The sequence below is a fragment of the Dipodomys ordii genome, unplaced genomic scaffold (genome assembly GCF_000151885.1).
Source record: "Dipodomys ordii isolate 6190 unplaced genomic scaffold, Dord_2.0 Scaffold36, whole genome shotgun sequence".
NCBI lineage: Eukaryota > Metazoa > Chordata > Mammalia > Rodentia > Heteromyidae > Dipodomys > Dipodomys ordii.
Window position 1 is genome coordinate 11524620 of NW_012267252.1, and position 19640 is coordinate 11544259.

Genomic DNA, 19640 nt, shown 5'->3' on the forward strand with positions numbered 1-19640 from the left:
CGGGCGCTGGAAGGAGGAAAAGACAAGGCGAGTCAAGTATCGCGAGACCTACGAACCCTCGCGAAACGTCGCTGGTTCCACGGGATTCCTGGCGCCCTGCAAGGCCGTACGCCTGACGCGTTAGGGGGGCGAAAAGGGCGGGCCTAATAGGAAGGACGTGACGTCAATAGTCTGCGCCCGGTTCCAGGCCCCTCGGAGCGGGCGTCCTCCCGCCGTTTTGGTGTCTGGGACGCCTTCGGCGTGCGGTAGCGGGCAGCTCGTGAGTTCCTGCAGCCCTCGCGTCGCCCGCATTGCCTGGAATGGTACCGGAAATGCAAGTCCTTAAACTCCCTGGCCACCTGGGTGCAGACGCGTGGGCCCGTTCCGCACGCCCCGCGAGGGGTGCAGCTCGGCCCGGAGCCCCTTCCCCCGAGGTACCGAGGCTCTGAACTCCCTCCCTCGCAGCTTGCTAGACACGTTCGGTAACGCTTGGCCGCAGCCCTTTAGAGACGAGATCTGCCTTCGCCGCCGACCGGCCTAGACCGAAGATTCTCCCCTCTACGGTGGGGTACTGAGGGGCCGTGCTGGGACTCTGCTTTATTCTCGTAACTGTATTGATCCCTTTGCGTGGGCCTTCCCGAAATTCTCCAGCCCAGAATCTGAATATAAACATGAGAGCCCCCACACACACACAGGTAGCCACACCTGAGTTCCCGTTCCTCCATGCACAGGTACAGACCACACCTGGCCAAGCCATTAACCTACTCCATAGGTTCCTGGAACCAGGCCATTTCAGGCCTTTACTATGAACTCTCAAGGCATGTCCCGAAATTCCTTCAAGCTCTCCAGCTACCTTCCACCCCTGCCCCCACTATGCCTTGTATCTCCTTACGTCACCGCGGCGTCCCTCCACAACTTTTCATTAAGTTGATCTGGTCTGTTGAGTTCACTTTCTGCTCTTTCTTTATTCTGATACCTTCATGACTTAGTTTCTTTTTTTTTTTTTTTTTGGGTCCGGTCGTGGGGCCTGAACTCTGGGCCTGGGCGCTGTCCCTCAGCTCTTCAGCTCAAGGCTAGCACTCTACCACTTGAGCCACAGCGCCACTTCCGGCTTTTTTCTTTTTGCTTATGTGGTGCTGAGGAATCGAACCCAGGGCCTCAGGCATGCAAGGCAAGCGCTCTACCACTGAGCCACCTTCCCAGCCCATGACTCAGTTTCTTAACAGGTAGGGCTTGGGCACTACCCCCAGCTATTGGTTGAGAGCAGGGCTCTCCCCAGCTCTTTATGGGACTGGCCTGGAACCTTGTTCCTTCAGATCTCTGTCTCCAGAATAACTGAGATTACAAGTGTGAGCTGCCTCACTCAGCCATAGAACCTGTTTAGTACTAAAAGCTTTAGTAGGTAAAGAGTCTCAAGAACTATTGGAGAAGAGACCTTAGTTGGGTTACTTTCTTAATAAAGAACTGAAATTTGAACATAGGGCCTCACACTTCTTGGCTGTGGTCTACCACTTGAGCCATACCTCCAGCATAGCATTTGTTGGTTATTTTGGAGTAGGAGTCTAACTTTTCTGCCCCCCACTGGCTTCCAACTATTATTATTAGTCCCCTGAGATTATAGGCATGAGCCACCAGTGCTGGTTCAAGTTATAGTCTTTAATGATGAACAGTGGTAAATACTTTCATTTATATTTTTTATAAGTGCTGGTTGTATATATTTGTAATAGTACATTGTACACGAGTTGTAATAGATGCACAAACATGTCTAAAGGATTGGATGGAGGTTGTAAGGTTCACCTAAAGAAACATGATTCAGGCAGAAAAGAGTTTATTGCAGGGAGAGCAAACTGGGCCGCATGAGAGAAAGGAAAAGGAGGGGACTCTTGTTGAGCCGGATTATATAAGGGACCACAGCAGATGCTGAAGTTATCTTAGAGCCTAGGGAACCTCTCACTTCTGAAGAAAGTGTGACTAGGGTGGTTCAGGAAATTACCTCAGCAGACCAGGAAATGACCTCAGAGTCTGGGGTTCTTTGCTGACTCACAGTCAGGTGATTGACAGGTGATTACTGGTTTCTGGCAGGTGAAGAGGAAGTGGGGGGTTGGGGGGAGGGAGGGACTGTTTTCCCAGGCAGACCTAATAGATAACAGGCATGAACCACCAGGGCTTAACATATATTGGTATTACATATGATATATATTTATACAATATTATATATACAATGATATATATTTATACAATATGTATGTTTATATATAATATGTTTATATAATAGGTAGTGTATTATTAAATATTTTATCTATGATATATTTGTTTTATTTATATATTATACAATATATATGTTTTATATATCATTTTGTGATATGCTTATTATATATCATACATTTATATATGATATATATACATTTATTTATCTGATATATAAATGTGTAATAATATAATTATATAAAATATACTTCATAGAAGCAATATCACCCCATTAGAGGGTAATTATATCTTAATATCTAAATACCATTTAAGGGGTTGGAAGCATGGCTCAGTTGTAGCACCAGCTAATGAGCAAAGCATTTGGTACTGAGTTCAAGTCCCAGTCTCAGACCAAAGAAAGAAATGGCATTTAAGCCGGGCACCAGTGGCTCACGCCTGTAATCCTAGCTACTCAGGAGGCTGAGATCTGAGGATCACAGATCAAAGCCAGCCCAGGCAGGAAAGCCCATGAGACTCTTATCTCCAATAAACCACCAGAACACTGGAAGTGGCGCTGTGACTCAAGTGGTAGAGCACTTGCCTTGAGCTGAAGAGCTGAGGGACAATGCCCAGGCCCAGAGTTCAAGCCCCATGACTGACCAAAAAAAAAAGCATTTTTTAGAGAAATGGCTGGCTTTGGATCTCAGGCCCAGAAAGTATAAAAAGTACAACGTTGAGCCTGAAATAACTTACTGGGAAACAAAGAAATACCTCCAGCTAATCAGATCAAGTCAAAATCCCACAGAACCTAGCTTTTCAGACTGCTGGCCTATAACCTTTAAGCCCACCTAGGGTCCCCACCTCCACCCCGACTTGAGCTCCTCCCTGCCCTGGAGTTCTCACCACACAGCTGGCCCCTCCCTCTCTCCACCCACACCCACCCGAACTCCCATCTACCTCACTTCCTATCCCTCAGACCCTGCTGCTCCCTACATAGTGGAGGCCACCATGTGCTCTCTCTCCGGGAGAAATATGGCCCCTCTAATAAACCTTGTAATAAACCTTGTAATAATCTTTCGCCTGTGCCCACCTGCCTCCACATGACCCCTGGGCTGGATGTGATGGATCCTTTCATGGCCAAGGACAAGACACTTTGGTCACTAAAAAAGAATAATAACTACTAGATTATCAAAGCCTTTTTTTTTTTTTTTGCCAGTTGTGGAGCCTGAACTCTGGACCTGGGTGCTGTCTCTTAGCTCTTTCAGCTCAACTCTAGCGCTCTACCACTAAAGCCATGGCACCACTTCCAGCTTTTTCTGCTTTATGTGGTGTTGAGGAATCAGCGCCTCATGTATCCAAGGCAAGCACTCTACCACTGAGCCATCCTCCCAGCCCCTATCAAAGCCTTTAAACATACTTTAAGTCCAAAGAGATACTCAGTGTGGGGAAAGGAACTTTTCTTTGTATAAAAAAATGTGTCAAACTTGGGCTGGGAAGGCGGCTCAGTGGTAGAGTGCTTGCCTTGCATGCAGGAGGCCCTGGGTTCGATTCGTCAGCACCACATAAGCAAAAAGAAAAAAGCTGGAAGTGGTGCTGTGGCTCAAGTGGTAGAGTGCTAGCCTTGAGCTGAAGAGCTGAGGGACAGCGCCCAGGCCCAGAGTTCAGGCTCCAGGACTGGACCCCCCTTCCCTCCCCCAAAAAAGGTGTCAAACAACTTGAACTTATAGGCACAGGAAGGAGCTTCCTGAACAGAATCCCAGGGTCACAACAAATTGGAGAGAGACTCGACAAATGGGACTACCTTAAAATAAAACGTTTCTACACGGCTAAAGTTATAGCAACTAAGCTAGAAAGACAACCAACTAACTGGGAAACAATATTTACCAGCAATATATCCGACAAGGGGTTAATATCCAGTATATACAGGGAACTCAAGAAACTAATCCCTCCCAAACCTAACGAACCAATTACTAAATGGGCAAGGGAACTAAAGAGAGACTTCTCAGAAGAAGAGATAAAAATGGCAAAGAAACATAGGAGGAAATGAAATGTTCACCATCCCTGGTTGTGAAAGGAATGCAAATAAAGACAACCCTGAGATACCACCTTACCCCAATCAGAATGGCCCGCATCCTCAAGTCAGCCAATGACAAATGCTGGAGGGGATGCGGAGAAAGAGGAACCCTATTACACTGTTGGTGGGAATGTATACTTATACAACCACTTTGGAAAGCAGTCCGGAGGGTCCTCAGAAAGCTAAATATTGACCTCCCTTATGACCCAGTCATACCACTTCTAGGCATCTACCCTGAACAACAGGAACCAATATACAAGGACACGTGCACCTCCATGTTTATTGCAGCACTGTTCACAATAGCTAGGATATGGAAACAACCCAGATGTTCCACCACAGATGAATGGATCCAAAAATTGTAGTATCTATACACAATGGAATATTATGCAGCCATTAGAAAGGACAAAATAATGGCACTTGCAGGGAAATGGATGGAGCTAGAAGAAATCATGTTGAGCAAGGTAAGCCAAGTGCAAAGAGACAAACTGGCACATGGGCTCCCTGATAAGTGGATGTTAAATCCAAAATGTGATACAACAAAATTAACAGGACTTAAGAAACAAAGGACTTCCACTCATCTGGTCGAATCGCTACTAAGTAAACCCCATGCTTCTGAGCACATGTATGGCATATGTGTGCACACCAGAGGGAAACCAGGAGGATGACACAGAACTAGAGGTAATCAGGGAAAAACATACAACAGCAGGACCCATCAACTGCACTGGACATTGGCCAAACTGAACTAAGCAACTCAATGGCAGCAATAGGAGGGAGGGAACAAGTGGGAAAGAGGGAACAGCTGATGCTATGCAAAACAAAAGAAAAGTACATATCACCCAATGTGGAAGAATAACTATTGCAAAGCCCATAGGACTCATAAATGTTATAGACGGCCGGGCGCTGGTGGCTCACGCCTGTAATCCTAGCTACTCAGGAGGCTGAGGTCTGAGGGGTTCAAAGCCAGCCCAGGCAGGAGAGACCGTGAGACTCCTATCTCCAATAAACCACCAGAAAACCGGAAGTGGCACTGTAGCTCAAGTGGTAGAGCCCTCGCCTTGAGCTGAAGAGCTGAGGGACAGCGCCCAGGCCCAGAGTTCAAGCCCCATGACCAACAACAAAAAAATGCTATAGACCGTGATAGACAATTTGTCCTATGAAAGTTAGAATGTGTTTGTGACTTTAACTAAGCTTCACTATCCCACAATACTGTGAAATTTGGGAAATTATGTAACCACTTAATCACAATAAAATTTTTGAAAAAAAAAGTGTCAAAGGAAGAGGTAACTGCTGGATAGGAAAGATACTCATTACCTTACTCATGTAACTGTAACCCCTCTGTACAGTATTTTTACAATAAAAAAACAAAAATGTGTCATTTGGAGATTCATTTCTGCTTAGCATCATCTTATATGGTCACCTTTTCTGCTTGTCTGGTAAGATTATCTTAGACATATACTAGTTATTGCAAATAAGAGAAACCATGAGACCTATATTTCTTTGGGTCTGACTTACTTCAATTAATATAATTTTGTCCAAGTTTCCATTTCCTAACAAGAGGGGCGGTGTCATTCTTTCTGATGGAGGCATAGAATTTCATTGTATATATTTGCCACATTTTCTTGATCCATTCATCTACTGAGAGGCATCTGGGTTGGTTCTATATCTTAGCTACAAGAGGTTTTTTCTTTGTCACTGTTGTTTTTAATGTGCTATGTGATTTTTTTTGTTTCTTTTGTATGTTCTTCCCCCATGGTATATCCCCTGTTGTCACTGTATTTGATTCTGGTGCCCTGCATCTTGTATATACATTTTTCTAATTTGGGGAGGGGAAGGGAAATAACAAAATGCTGAAACAAGGATACAGGTTGACCCATTATAACAATATAGACATAAAGGCACTATGTTGAAAATGAACTTTACAACTCAGTGGAGGGGGCAGGGGAGGGATAATAGGGGAAAACAAAGGAAGGGGTAACAATGCTCGATAGGAAATGTATTTATTACCTTACTTATGTAACTAAACCCTCTGTACAGTATTTTTACAATAAATAATGTATCATGCTGGACACTGGTGGCTCACATCTGTAATCCTAGCTACTCAGGAGGCTGAAATCAGAGGATTGTAGTTCAAAGACAGCCCAGGCAGAAAAGTTCCCATGAGACTCTCATCTCCAATTAACCATTCAAAATCCAGAAGCAGAACTGTGGCTCAGAGTGGTAGAGCTCTAGCCTTGAGCAAAATTGCTTAGGAACAGCGCCCCTGAGTTCAAGTTCCACAACTGACAAAAAATAAAATAAAATGGGCCAGGTGCCAGTGGCCCAGGCCTGTAATCCTAGTTGTTCAGGAGGCTGAGATCTGAGGATCGTGGTTTGAAGCCAGCCCAGGTAGGAAAGTCCATGCAACTCTTCTCTCCAATTAATCACAGATAAAGCCTGAAGTGGTACTATAGCTCAAGTGGTAGAGTGTTAGCCTTGAGCAAAAGATTAGAGAGAGAACCCAGGCCCAGAGTTCAAGGCCAGGACCAGAAAAAAAAAAGTGTCATGTAAACATAGATGGAGTGAGAATTAGAAAATTCCTCACTTGTGATTCCCAATGATTGAAGCAGAGACCATCAATAGAAGCTAAGACCCATTAGTAAAAGATAATAGGAAAGGGGAAGATGTCTGTATAGAGTTAAGACATCACATAACAGTATTATACTCCATAATTATACTTACATAAAGTTATACTCCAGATTTCTTAGTAATCACAATGGGGGAAATACACCTTACTATGAAGAAACTCAGTGGACACAGACCTTAATCTGGTAACCAAACTTGACACAACTAATTACAGGAGAGCCTGACTATATGCCTCTTGATTTGGTGTAACATAATAGTGTTACCTATGAAGTAAACCAACCGAAAGTGCTTGCCTAATGTAATCAAGCCTTCTGAGGGAGCTTCCAGTTTATAGAAAACACAGACTTAGGGCAGCAAGTAGAATGGCCTTGAAAGAAGAACTGCAGGTCCAGAATGTGGGACATCTATAAGGAAACTGCATGGATTTCTTCAGAAGGGAGTGTAGTAGTGGGGGAGGGGGGGCGGGTAGCTTTCCCTATTTGGCTTTCTCAGATAACAGCTGCTGCTGCAGCAGTCTTAGAGTCTTTTGAACCTGGAGTGCATTTGATTTCTTGGCGTCACAGCCCGATTGTGTCCTCTTCATCTGGATATTTCCCATCCCTATTCAATGATACCTATAGCTTATATTTATCTTAAAGAAAGGAGGAAAGGGACAAAAGGCTTCATATCCCTTTTATGGCACAGTGGATGATAGAACAGTCTTTTTGTCTATTTGTGGGGAGGGGACAGGGTCTCACTGTGTCACCAGGTCGGCCTGGAACTCATGATACTCCTGCCTTCGACTGCTGGTTGCTGGCATTACCAAAATACACCACTATACAGGGCAGAATAATCTTTTTGAAGGCTACTTGAACCAAACAACCATGGTTGGAGGGACACGCATTGCCACATGTAGAAGGGAAAGGAGATGCCACGTGACTTTTCACAGGAGACAAAATGATCCCAGAGTTTGGCCTTTCAAGACTAGTGGCTCGTAGTTTATTATAGCTACAATTGGCCATTTTAGTTATGCCAGCAGTTGGGAAAATAAAAAACCCAACACCACCTACATAATAGGAGCTTTAATACCCCAAAGTTCCATTAGGTGGCAGTCATGATCAGTGCATATTCCAATATCTGATTATTTAAACCCTAATGAGGGCATTGTAGTGAATAAACATGGCCAAGCAGCTTTGGGGGAGAAGAGTGAGGAAAAACATACAATCATACAAGCTGTAACTTACTAACCAAGAACGACCTATGTGTCCAAATGATCTTACTTAGCTCTTATTTTGATTCTGATACATATTTTTATGTATCCTTGCGACAATGAATTCATTTTATGAATTCATTTATTTTCACAGCCCTTCAAGACGATTTTTGTGTTGCTTGCATTTTGGTATTGTGCATACAAAAATGGAAGTGTGGCTCATTGTGTTCAAAACCCAATAGATGTAATAGGTAATTTTATAGGGGTACACTCTTCCTCTGTAATTACTACTCATGAAAAGCTCTTTGTGGTCCTGATAAACTTTGTAGGTTGGGTTTCCTAGGAAAAGGCCTCTGAGATTTCTGTGCCAGGGATTGTTGGAGCGTGTTTGGTGATATCACCAGTGAGGGAGCTGCTGTGTAGTTGCAACAGGTGCCTTCGTCAATCCCATAGAAGGAGCTCTGGAGGTGGGCTGAGATCTTCCACCCCTTATGTCTAGGAGGTCAGGGTTTTATATTTACCCCTCTCTAATTTATCAACTAAGTGATCAACTAGAACTCCTATAGAAGGGACTTAGAGCAATTCAGCTGAGAGCCATCAGCCACCAGAATTCCCCCTGCTGGGAGAATGCGTAATTCCCCACTGAAGAGGAGCTTGCTACAAGAGATAGGGCAGAGCTTGGTGGGAGAGAGGTTAGCCTAGCGTGAGGTTCTAGCACCACACCAAGAGAAAATAATAAAAAAATAATAAACAAAAGTATCAAAGCTGTAAAGGAGTCTTGCAGTGAGTTGTAACAGGCACTACAGTTGGGAAGAAGGCAGACTTCTCATGCACCATATTTGGGAATCTCTGGTGCTGCTTTTCTTGTAGGAGCACCCATATCAGAAACTTTGAAACTGTCACCTGGTTTTCCTCAGGTTAAAACTAAGGGAGCCGGGTGCCGGTGGCTCACGCCTGTAATCCTAGCTACTCAGGAGGCTGAGATCTGAGGATTGCGGTTCAAAGCCAGCCCAGGCAGGAAAGTCCTTGTCACTCTTATCTCCAATAAACCGGAAGTGGCACTGTGGCTCAAGCAGTAGAGTGCTCGCCTTGAGCTGAAGAGCTGAGGGACAGTGCCCAGGCCCAGAGTTCAAGCCCCATGGCCAAAAAAAAAAAAAAACTAAGGGAAAAACATCTGGACACTTCTAGTAGAAGATGCTGTATTTGTTTCAAATAGATTTTTGATATGCCTCTTAGTCTATGTGTAGTTTGCAGATACATAAGCATTTCAGGTATAAAGATGAACCATTTCTTTTGTTGAAGAATACTCCTTTTAGAGCGCTCGCCTTGAGCTGAAGAGCTGAGGGACAGTGCTCAGGGCCCAGAGTTCAAGCCCCATGACCAACAAAACAAAACAAAAGAATACTCCCTTACCTTTTTGCACAATTAGTCATTTTAAGTATATCAGAGGCCATTGGAGCTTTTGGTTTTGCTTTTTTAAAAAGCAAGCAAGGGGCTGGGATGTAGTTAGGTGACAAAGCACTTGCCTAGCAAGTCCGACATCCTGGATTTGATCTCCAGTACCAAAAAAGAAAAGACAAAAAAGCAAACAAACTAGAGGTGTTGATACTGGTGGCTCACACCTGTATTCAAGCTAGTCAAGAGCCTGAGATCTGAGGATCATGATTTGAATCCAGCCCAGGCAGGAAAGTCTATGAGACTCTTATCTCCAATTAACTACCATGAAGCCCGAAGTGGAGCTGCGGCTCAAGTGGTAGAATACAAGCCTTGAGCAAAAATGCTAAGGAGTAGTGAATTAAAACCTCAGGACAGGCACAAAACAAATCACACAAAAGGAGCAATAAATGTTTTCTAAAAATAGCCTTTTTTCACATAGTAAATATGTGATTGAGCATTTAGACTTTTATAGGTATGGACATTGTGAAGCATGGCTGTAATCCTAGCCCTCAAGAAGCTGACACAGGAAGACCATATGTCTCAGATCAGCCTGGGTACACAGCAATGTTCTGTAAAAAAAAAAAAAAAAACAAGAAAGAAATATTGGGTGGGGGAAAGCATTTAAAAAGTATTTATCTTCCCTTGTCTTTTATATTCTGTTAACAGTTAAATAATCCTAATTTTATTTTAGTCTCCACTGAAGTAATTACTTTCCCTTCTTACAATCATTTGACCAACTGTTAAGAGCAAAAGAAGACACTGACTCTTTGCACACATAGCCAAAAGGGAATTTATCTTACTCCCTGCTTTTATGTTTCCTTTTTCAGGAAACGGTGCTCGCCCACCACATTCTCCTACAAGAAGGAAGCCTGGACTCCCCCTGGTCTCCCCGGGAGTCCCACTGCTCCTTTCTACCTCAGCTGGACACCCACTCCATCTACCAAGGGCATTATTCCCAGACCAGCCCTAGTCACTGGATGCCTGCTCCCAACAGTAATGCTCAGAAACTCCGTTAGCACCAGGGAGACCCTCTCAGAGTTCACAACACAACAATTTATGAGCACCAAGAAAGGTAAAACAACAAAGGGAATGACATTTGTTAAGAATGATGACTAATGGTAGAGTTTTGGTTTTTTTTTTAAATCACTATCTGTCCACATATTTTTGTGCATAAGGTGCATCCATCAAAGTTAAGTGGGTGACATTTGTCCCAGCCTGGCGGAAGGAGCCAGTGTGGGATGACTCACCTCCTGTGCCATCAGCAAAGCACCCGGCCTCTGCCTGGCACCACCACACTCACTGAAGGAAGCTCTATTCTGGATCCGTCACTAATTGAATCTTTAAATGGAATCCAATTGCCAGCCAATGTACAAACTTCCCCCACACTCTCAGGTTGTTTCCAGCCTTCCTCCTAATCACTTTTGCAGCCTAGCTGGGTTTGATTGGATTTATCTTTGTTTGCATGGAGAAAGAATTGCAATACCTCCTGATCTAACTTCATTGCTTATCCCTCGCATGGCTTGGGTAGAGCACAGAGGTGATCTCATAGGGTTTTTCCACTCAGTGGATCTGATTTTGAACAAATAAAATATGTGAAAACCCCAATGGCGTCTCTTAAAATCCCCTCTGTGCTCAAAGAGGAAGCTAGGTGAATAGTTTCAGGAATATCAGATAACACTGATTCACCCAGTTCTGGAAACAAACCTCAGTTTCTCTAGTTGTTGGTTCAAGATGAGAAGACTTCCTTTTTCTATGAACTAATATGTCAACAAACCAGAGATCGGTCTGTCCCCTAACAAAGATGACACATGAATGTGACAAATGTTCCTTCGTTTTCCACCCCTACTCCTGCTGTGCCCTTCTGGTTATGTTGCTCCTGCTGGTTCTCAAGTCTTAGTCATCGTTGGAGGTCCCACTGTCTCCCAGGATCCTTCCCAACTTACTAGCCCCTGGGGACCTCTTCCTCTGAACTCCTCTGGCTCTATGTTAATGTCTTGATATTTTGTGTAGACTTTCAGGGCAAGGACCATGCTGAACTCTTATTGACATACCTGTGGGATGCTACTGTTTACCTGCCAGCCTGGTAAGCAAAACCAACTATACAGCTCTGAAAAACCACAAGTACTTAGGGCACACCACCTACCTTCTGAACCAGAATCACCACAGGTGATTTGAACTTACCAGAAAATGAGAACCATAGCTATGCCATCACTGAAGGATCACATGGACTAATATACAAACACTTCTTTTAATGATAGGCTTTCTAATATTTACATTTTGATATACCCACCATATATTTCATGGTATTTTACATACCCAGCCCAGCTTCCCAGCTCCCCCCCCCCCAGAGTGTCAGCCCCCTTCTCGCAGTAGAAGTTGACCCTACCTTCAATATCAGGTAAAAGTCTGAGGGGCCTTATTCTTTGGGGAAGCTCACCTCCTCTTCTGCCCTTGCCCTTATTTTCTGGCAACTGTCCTACAATCTTTCTTTCTCATTCCCTCCCTTATCTTCCTTTTCCAAAAGGAACAACTCTTAGGATGATGCCAGGAGAGCAGAGTGAACAAACCTGAGTCAATCTAATTGTGTGTGTGTGTGTGTGTGTGTGTGTGTGTGTCCTGGGGCTTGAACTCAGGGCTTGGGCACCGACCCTGAGCTGTTATTCTTGTTTTTGTTTGTTTGTTTTTGGTTGGTCGTGGGGCTTAAACTCTGGGCTTGGGCACTATCTCTGTGCTCTTCAACTCAAGGCGAGTGCTCTACCTCTTGAGCCACAGCGCCACTTCCAGTTTTCTAGTGGTTTATTGGAGGTAAAAGTCTCACGGCCTTTCTTGCCCGGGCTGGCTTTGAACCGCAATCCTCAGATCTCAGCCTCCTGAATAGCTAGGATTACAGGCATGAGCCACCAGCACCCGGCTGAGCTGTTGCTCTTTGTTTTTGTTTTTGTTTTTTTGGGGTCCGGTCGTGGGGCCTGAACTCTCGGCCTGGGCGCTGACCCTCAGTTCTTCAGCTCAAGGCTAGTGCTCTACCACTTGAGCCACAGCGCCACTTCCGGCTTTTTTTCTTTTTGCTTATGTGGTGCTGAGGAATCAAACCCAGGACCTCATGCTTACAAGGCAAGCGCTCAACCACTGAGTCACCTTCCCAGCCCATGAGCTGTTGTGTTTAAGCCTAATGTTCTACCACTTCAACCCCAGCTCTGCTTTTGGCTTTTTGAGTCTCACTGATTTTCCTGCCCAGGCTGGCTTCAAAACATGATCCTCATATCTCAGCCTTCTGAGTAGCTAGGATTATAGTCATGAACTACCAGCACCTAGCCTGACTCAATCTAAATTTATGGGTACTAGTAAATGCTTATTATTATTTAAGGTAATTCTATTACTTATGACTGAAATATTCTTCAGGCTACCTTTTTTATGACAACTGAGGGCCATGAATAGTACTTTGTTCCCATATTTATGACAATTAGAAAAAATTAGGAAAGGTAATTTTGACAAATGAATGAAATTGGAAGAAAACCAATGACCTATTGAATGTTAATCTTTAGATTTGACTGTGGCAATCATGAGAAGTGGGACCAGCTCTCCAGTCCTTCTACCCGCAAGAGAGCAGCCAAAAAGAGGATGCTCACAATGTAAAGATCGGGACAGATGCACTTTCAAGACAGCCTTCGATGTAATATTTGTATAAGCTATGGATCGTCCCCCACATCTCTGGAGACAGGGGGATAGAAGCTAGGGTGAGTGTCTCTATAACTTGCACCTAAAGAAGAACTGACAAGTTCTCAAGGGAGATGTTATAAAAGAGCAAGACTAGCCCTTCCCCACTCTGGATTCCAGCCTCATCACATAGTCTCTCCCTTCCACGTGCGTTTCCACCACTCTATGCCATCTGCTACGTAAGTCCTCAGCAGAGCCCAACAGATGCCAGTACTGAGACCTGGGATCTCTACAATTGTACCCAGTCTCAGGAAAATAAAAGGCAGACCAATATAGAGGCCTACTTCTGGTTTTCTCTGTTACTATGGCTTAAGACAGCCCGAGTTAGGTTTCCATGAGCTGCAACTTAGTGTCCTGAAATGATAAATAACAGTATTATATGATGTGATTTTTCACCAGTTTCATGAGCTCTAGCTGGCTCACTGATACTCACCTAGTGCTTCCTATTGCCAGATACCAGGGAGATTCCATTCCAGCAAGAGGATACCATCCTTAAATAAGTCAAAGATAAATACCGAAGAACAATTTAGATCTCAAAATGACTGCTGTCAGCGCAGGGAAGATTCTCTCAATGAAAAACAACATTTGAGTTGGGGCCATAACAATGTGATGAGAAAAGGCAGCTGCTTAAACATTTCCTCTGGGAAGAGCAAGTGTAAAGATGGAGACAAAAACAAAGCCAAGTGGGTTGCAGTGTCCTGAGCGAGGAGATGAGTAGAAAGAGCCAAGGTCAGAGAGGTCAGTCCTCTTGACCTTGTGAGAGCTTAGGCACTCACAGTGTATATGGGTGAAGCCCAGTCTTACCTTTGAAAGCATGATTCCAGGGGTTGGGTTGCTGAAGGAAAGCACGATGGAAGGAAGAGAGACCTCAGGAGAGAATGATAATCCAGGTAAGTCAGGAGGGCCTTGAATCAGGTTTGGAGGGCAGTGGAATATAGAAATGAAGAAAGGGAGGGGCTGGGAAGGTGGCTCAGTGGTAGAGCGCTTGCCTTGCATGCCTGAGGCCCTGGGTTTGATTCCTCGGCACCACATAAGCAAAAAGAAAAAAGCGGCACTGTGGCTCAAGTGGTAGACCACTAGCCTTGAGCTGAAGAGCTGAGGGACAGCGCCCAGGCCCAGAGTTCAGGCCCTGGGACCGGACTCCAAAAAAAAAAAAGAAGAAGAAGAAAGGGGGCTCATTCGGGATACATTTTAGAGGAAGAGGAAGTGGGATGTATTTGGGTTAGAAGTGAGATGAAAGAGATGATTCAATATGATGACTAAGTTTTAGCCTAAGAAATAAGGTGAATACTGGTATCATTTTAACAAATGAGAAACCCTCAGTGGGGTTTAGGAATAAGGAATCTATATTTCCGTCTTGGCTGTGTGAAACATTAAAACAGAGATGACAAATGGGCTGTAGGACAGAGCATGCCTGGAGTTTGGGGGTGATGTTTAGTCTGGAGACTCTTATTTATATAAGTCATAGACATAGAAATGAACAGGATGAGGTCACCCAGCTAAAGGAGAGAGAAGACATGGTCACAAACAGAGCCCTAGGCTTTGAAGTATTCAGAGAAGGGAAGAAGAGGAAAAGGAAAATGAGAAAGGAGATAGTAGGAAGTCATTCAAATCAACATGGCATCCCAAAGCCTAGACATGTGTTTTGTTTTGTTTAAACCATGATTGGGCACTGGTCGTTCACACCTATAATACTAGCTACTCAGGATGCTAAGATCTGAGGATCCTGGTTCAAAGCCAGCTTGGGCAAGAAAGTCTGTGAAACTCTTATCTCCAATAAACTACTCAGAAAAGGCCAGAAGTGGCACTGTGACTTAAATGGTAGAACACTAGCCTTGAGTCAAACAAGAAGCTCAGGGACAGTGCCCAGGCCCAGAGTTCAAGCTTCAGGACTGGTAAAAAGTAAAAATACATAAATACATAGATAAACCATTGCATTGTTGTCTAGGTGGAATGCTGCCCACAGGAGAACTGAGACGAGGAGAGAGGACTGACCATTGGCTTTGACAAGATGACCCTGATAAAGAACCTTTCTGTGTGAAGAGAGAGGGAAGTAGTTGGTGAGGGGAACATAGGGAAAAGCACCCAGTGGTGGCAGAAACTTGCTCCATGCACTATGCACTGCTTAGATGTGTGGGATGAATATTTTTAGTTTAAACTTAAATACAACAAAAGCTGTATATCTTAAGAGATTATTTTTAGAGATTAAAAAAATCATATAAAATAGGGCTGGGAAGGTGGCTCAGTGGTAGAGTGCTTGCCTTGCATGCATGAGGCCCTGCGTTTGATTCCTCAGCACCACATAAGCAGAAAAAGCCGGAAGTGGCGCTGTGGCTCAAGTGGTAGAGCACTAGCCTTGAGCTGAAGAGCTGAGGGACAGTGCCCAGGCCAAGAATTCAGGCCCCACGACCAAACAGGAAAAAAAATCATATAAATTAGAATTAAACACCTCTAGTAAATGATTTGGTGGCATTGGGCATATCCAATGTTGTGTGACCCCCCACCTCTATAGAAACCAAAAGGTTTCAAAGGAGATGAAATGCACAGACATACTCTATGAAAAAGGAAGGGTTGTTTTTTGTTTTCCTTCTTGTTTCTTTGGCAGTATAGGGGATTGAGTCCAGGGTCTCCCATTTGGTAGTAAAATGCTCTATTAATTAATCAATACTCTTGTCTTTTCATTTGTTTTCCAGATAGGGTTTTGTTTCTTTTCCTGGATTGGCAATGAGCCTTGGCTCTCCTGCTACTACCCCTCAAGTAGCTGAAAATAAGTTTAAGCCACCATGCCCAGTTTTTTTTTGTTTTGATTTGTTTTTGTTGGTCTTGGGGCTTGAACTCAGGGCCTGAGCTCTTTTGCTCAAGGCTAATGTTTACTGCTTTGAGCCACAGCTCCACTTTGGTTTTTTGTTTTTGTTTTTGTTTTTGTTTTTTTTGAGTGGCTAATTGGAGATAAGAATCTCATAGGGGCTTTTCTGCCTGAGTTGGCTTCCCACCACGATCCTCAGATCTCAACCTCCTGAATAGCTAGGATTACAGATGTTAGCCACCAGCGCCTGGCCCCAGTTTGTTTTTGAGATAGAGTCTCCCTAGCTTTTGTCCGGTGATCTCAAACTGTACTCCTACTATCTCTACAAGTGTGTACTGCCATACCTGGAAGAAGGCTTGGTTTTTAGGTCTAAATAGCTGAGCTTTCAGCCCAACCAGTCTATGGTATTAGAGGTTGGGATGTTGTTACTTTTGAGCAGGGAGTTACTGATGGAGGGAAGTGTGACATCAGGAGTTCCCTAGGATTCTGGTGGCAGTTCCTGGACCTGGATGGTGGCTCCATGGAGGGCTTCATGTAATGATAATTACTTACACGATATACTTAAAATGTGCACACATGTTCTAAAATATTTTTGTATTATTATCTTTAAGTGGTTGTACAAAGGAGTTGCCATTTAACAGACAGCAGCTTATGAATATGATGCATCACACCTTTCTGAATGTGTACTTCAATTAAAAAGTTCTAACTGGAAGTGAAGGTGTAGCTCAAGTAGTAGAGTACAAGCCTGGAGCAAAGAAGACAAGTTGAAAGCAAGAGGCCCTGAGTTCAAGCCTATTCTGACACCATTGTTTTCTTGCCAAGGAATGAGAAGTCCCAAGCTTCTATTTCTGCATTGAGTCAGCCTGATGACTTGGGTAAGTCCCTAAATCCTTCTAGACCCTGAGTTTCCTCATCTGTAAGTGGAAGGGTTGAGCCAGATGCTCTCCAGGACTCCTCTAGCTCAACACCATTCTGCATAGCTTCCTCCCTGAAACCCACCTGGACTTTGCAAGAGTCCAACCTCTTTTCTGTTCCTCCTTTCAGAAACTAGCAGTGTGGCTGTCATCTCTGTGGTCCCACTTGTCACAGACAAGGCAGCTGTGGAGTTAATGATCACACAAATGAAAAGCTGCTGGTAATTAGGCGGCTGGATGTTCAAGCGTTACTGGAGTTGAAAAAAATCAATTAGCCGAATAAGAAAATGCCATTGAGACAAATATTTATTTTTCTCCCTAGCTTGGATCCAGCTGGTTAGGAGGATAATACGGTGAATTCCAGAAGGGAAAAAAAATATGTTTCTCATAGATTGGAATTTAATGTATTTAGAGAGAAAAAAACTGCATAGGAGAAGATGGGGGTTTTCTTGTCTTTATAGGGAATGGAGAAGCTGCAGAATAATCACCTAAGGTTTGCGCTTGCTGCCATCCTGTTAACAAGCCTCTACCTCTGGCACTGACCACATCCTTACTTCCTCCTTCTAGACAGTAACAGCAATGCTCCGAGAGAGTCTGGGGTTATTGATCAGGAATCTAGGCAGTCTACCCAGCAAGCAAATGAAGCAACCGAGATCATTTTTTTCCCTTCACTTTTTCTTGTTCAAATAACTGCATTTTTACTTACTGTTCAAATAACAGAATTTAGCACATATTCCCCCATGGATGTATATAATTAGAGCTGTTTTCTGTGGTCCTGCATTAGCCCAGGAACTCAGGAGAGTGAAAGAACCTTCCTGAAGCTTCAGTTCCTCCTGTGGGAAAGGATAAACTGAGAGCACTCCTCAATTGTGTGCAAAAGCACACACATGTGAAAGAAATATGGAAAATGCTTCTTGCACCGAAACATTAGCTCTTTCCTTTCTTCTTGAGTGGAAGAGGTCATCCTTACACCTTCGGGGGGGAAAGGGTGGGGCAGGCACCTGTCGGGGGCAGAAAGTAGGACTGCCTGCTGTGTGGCCTTGGGAACTCCTGTGTACCAGGACCAGGCTGATCCTCCCCCCCCCCTCAAACAGAGCTTTTAGACTCTTCTATGCTTATCAGCTTTCAGTTCCTGCCTGAGTTTTTTTGAACCACAAATAGCCTCCGCAGAGGGAGTCAGATGCTCTGAATCTGTGGATGGAGACCACACCCCTGCCACCACAGCTGGTGACACAGGCCTCTAGCATAATGGAAGGCATTTGGAGATCTATTTTTCTCTCACTGAGCAGAGCCTTACTCACCTCACCCCTCTGTGTCACAGAAGGAGAGGGGAAAACACAATAAACCAGCAAGGATGAGTCAAATTTCAACAGAGCATCTCTGCTCACGAAGCAGCAGCGTGCCACTTCTTACGCATTCCTGAGATTCAAATTGCAGAGTGAGTCCCGAACTCCTGCTCCTTTCTTCTGTCTTCCCAGTAAGGGCAGCAAATAGAGCTGTGCTTTGTGTTGTTTCTGAGATACTCTCGGAGCCGGCTTCTTCAAGGGACTGGAGAGAGAACACGGTGATCCCAGGCTGGCTCTGCTCAGCCCTCATCTTCTCCTGAAATGCCAGCCCACGCACTTGAGCGCTTCTGGCCTTCCTTTCCAGGTGGGGCCTCCACCATCATGACTTTTCAGCTGGCTCTACATCAAGGATGAGTATGGAGAACATCTCCTCTCCCCACCAGCACGGTGACAGTGACAGCCCTCTTAGCAGGTAGACTATTTGCCACTGTTTATTCCATAGGATGCTGGTCCATTCCCGCAGGTGGGTGTGAGTCTTCTACTTACAGATGTGGCGCCTGCAAAAGCATTCTCTCTCTCTCTCTCTTTCTCTCTCTCTCTCTCTCTGGCATGAGGTCTTTCCCTAGATGTCAAAAGAAAAAGCTACCCCAAACAAACAAACAAAAGACAAAAGCTAAAGGGAAAGAGGAGCTGCCATTCATTTTTTGATCATGTGATGTCAAAGGATAGGTTAAACAATGTATTTGCATATACTTTACTTCCTTGGCACAAAGCCATGGAAAGACCAGAAGGAAGGTAAGTAAAGGTTGGAGCTGTGTTCAGCATGTAGCAAGGAACAAAGCACATCCAACAGACTTCTGTCTCTCACCAGGCACCTTTATAGCATCTCCACAGGCCATAAGAACCAATACCACAGAAAACATGAATTTAAACTGCATTTTAGTTGAGCCTGGTGGCCCCCAAAACTTGGCTCAAATTATCCCCACAGGCAGTTTTCTGATCATAGGAGTTCTGGGTTTGTGCCAAGGAACAGAGTCTCTGGATCTTGGGTAGAAAGGCTTCATTTCAGATGTTTTCCCAGGTGGCCATTTGGGTTTGGGAGCTACTAAATTGAGGCACATTTGAAAGAAGATGGTCTCATACCAGCTACCATCAACAAGGTATCTCAGGTTCATTTTTAAGCCTTTTATTGTGAGGCATAATACACAGAAAAGTGTCCAAAATAGCCCTGAGCTCAGTGATGTAGCTCAGTGAAAACGCCCGCGTCCACTCCTGTTTGGAAAATGGAGTATTGCCAACACATGTCTCTTCAGCAGCTAAACAAAGTCTTGAAAATGTCCCCACTGTAAACCATTAGAGCACTTCCATTCTTGTAGCATCTTGGCTTTTCAGTTATAGCTCTGGGCCCCTTTGTTTTAAGGAACTGACTTTT

General features: G+C 44.3%; 1 long non-coding RNA gene across 1 annotated transcript; it reads right to left on the minus strand.

Annotated features, from left to right (window-relative positions):
- Window positions 1–9902: 9902 nt before the first annotated feature.
- LOC105986661 lies at window positions 9903–19023 on the minus strand. The gene is made up of 4 exons (XR_001175124.1): window positions 18224–19023; window positions 17008–17106; window positions 13636–13693; window positions 9903–10057 (listed from the first exon to the last, which is right to left on the minus strand). It is a non-coding gene; the product is annotated as an uncharacterized LOC105986661 (long non-coding RNA).
- Between the last annotated feature and the right edge of the window lie 617 nt (window positions 19024–19640).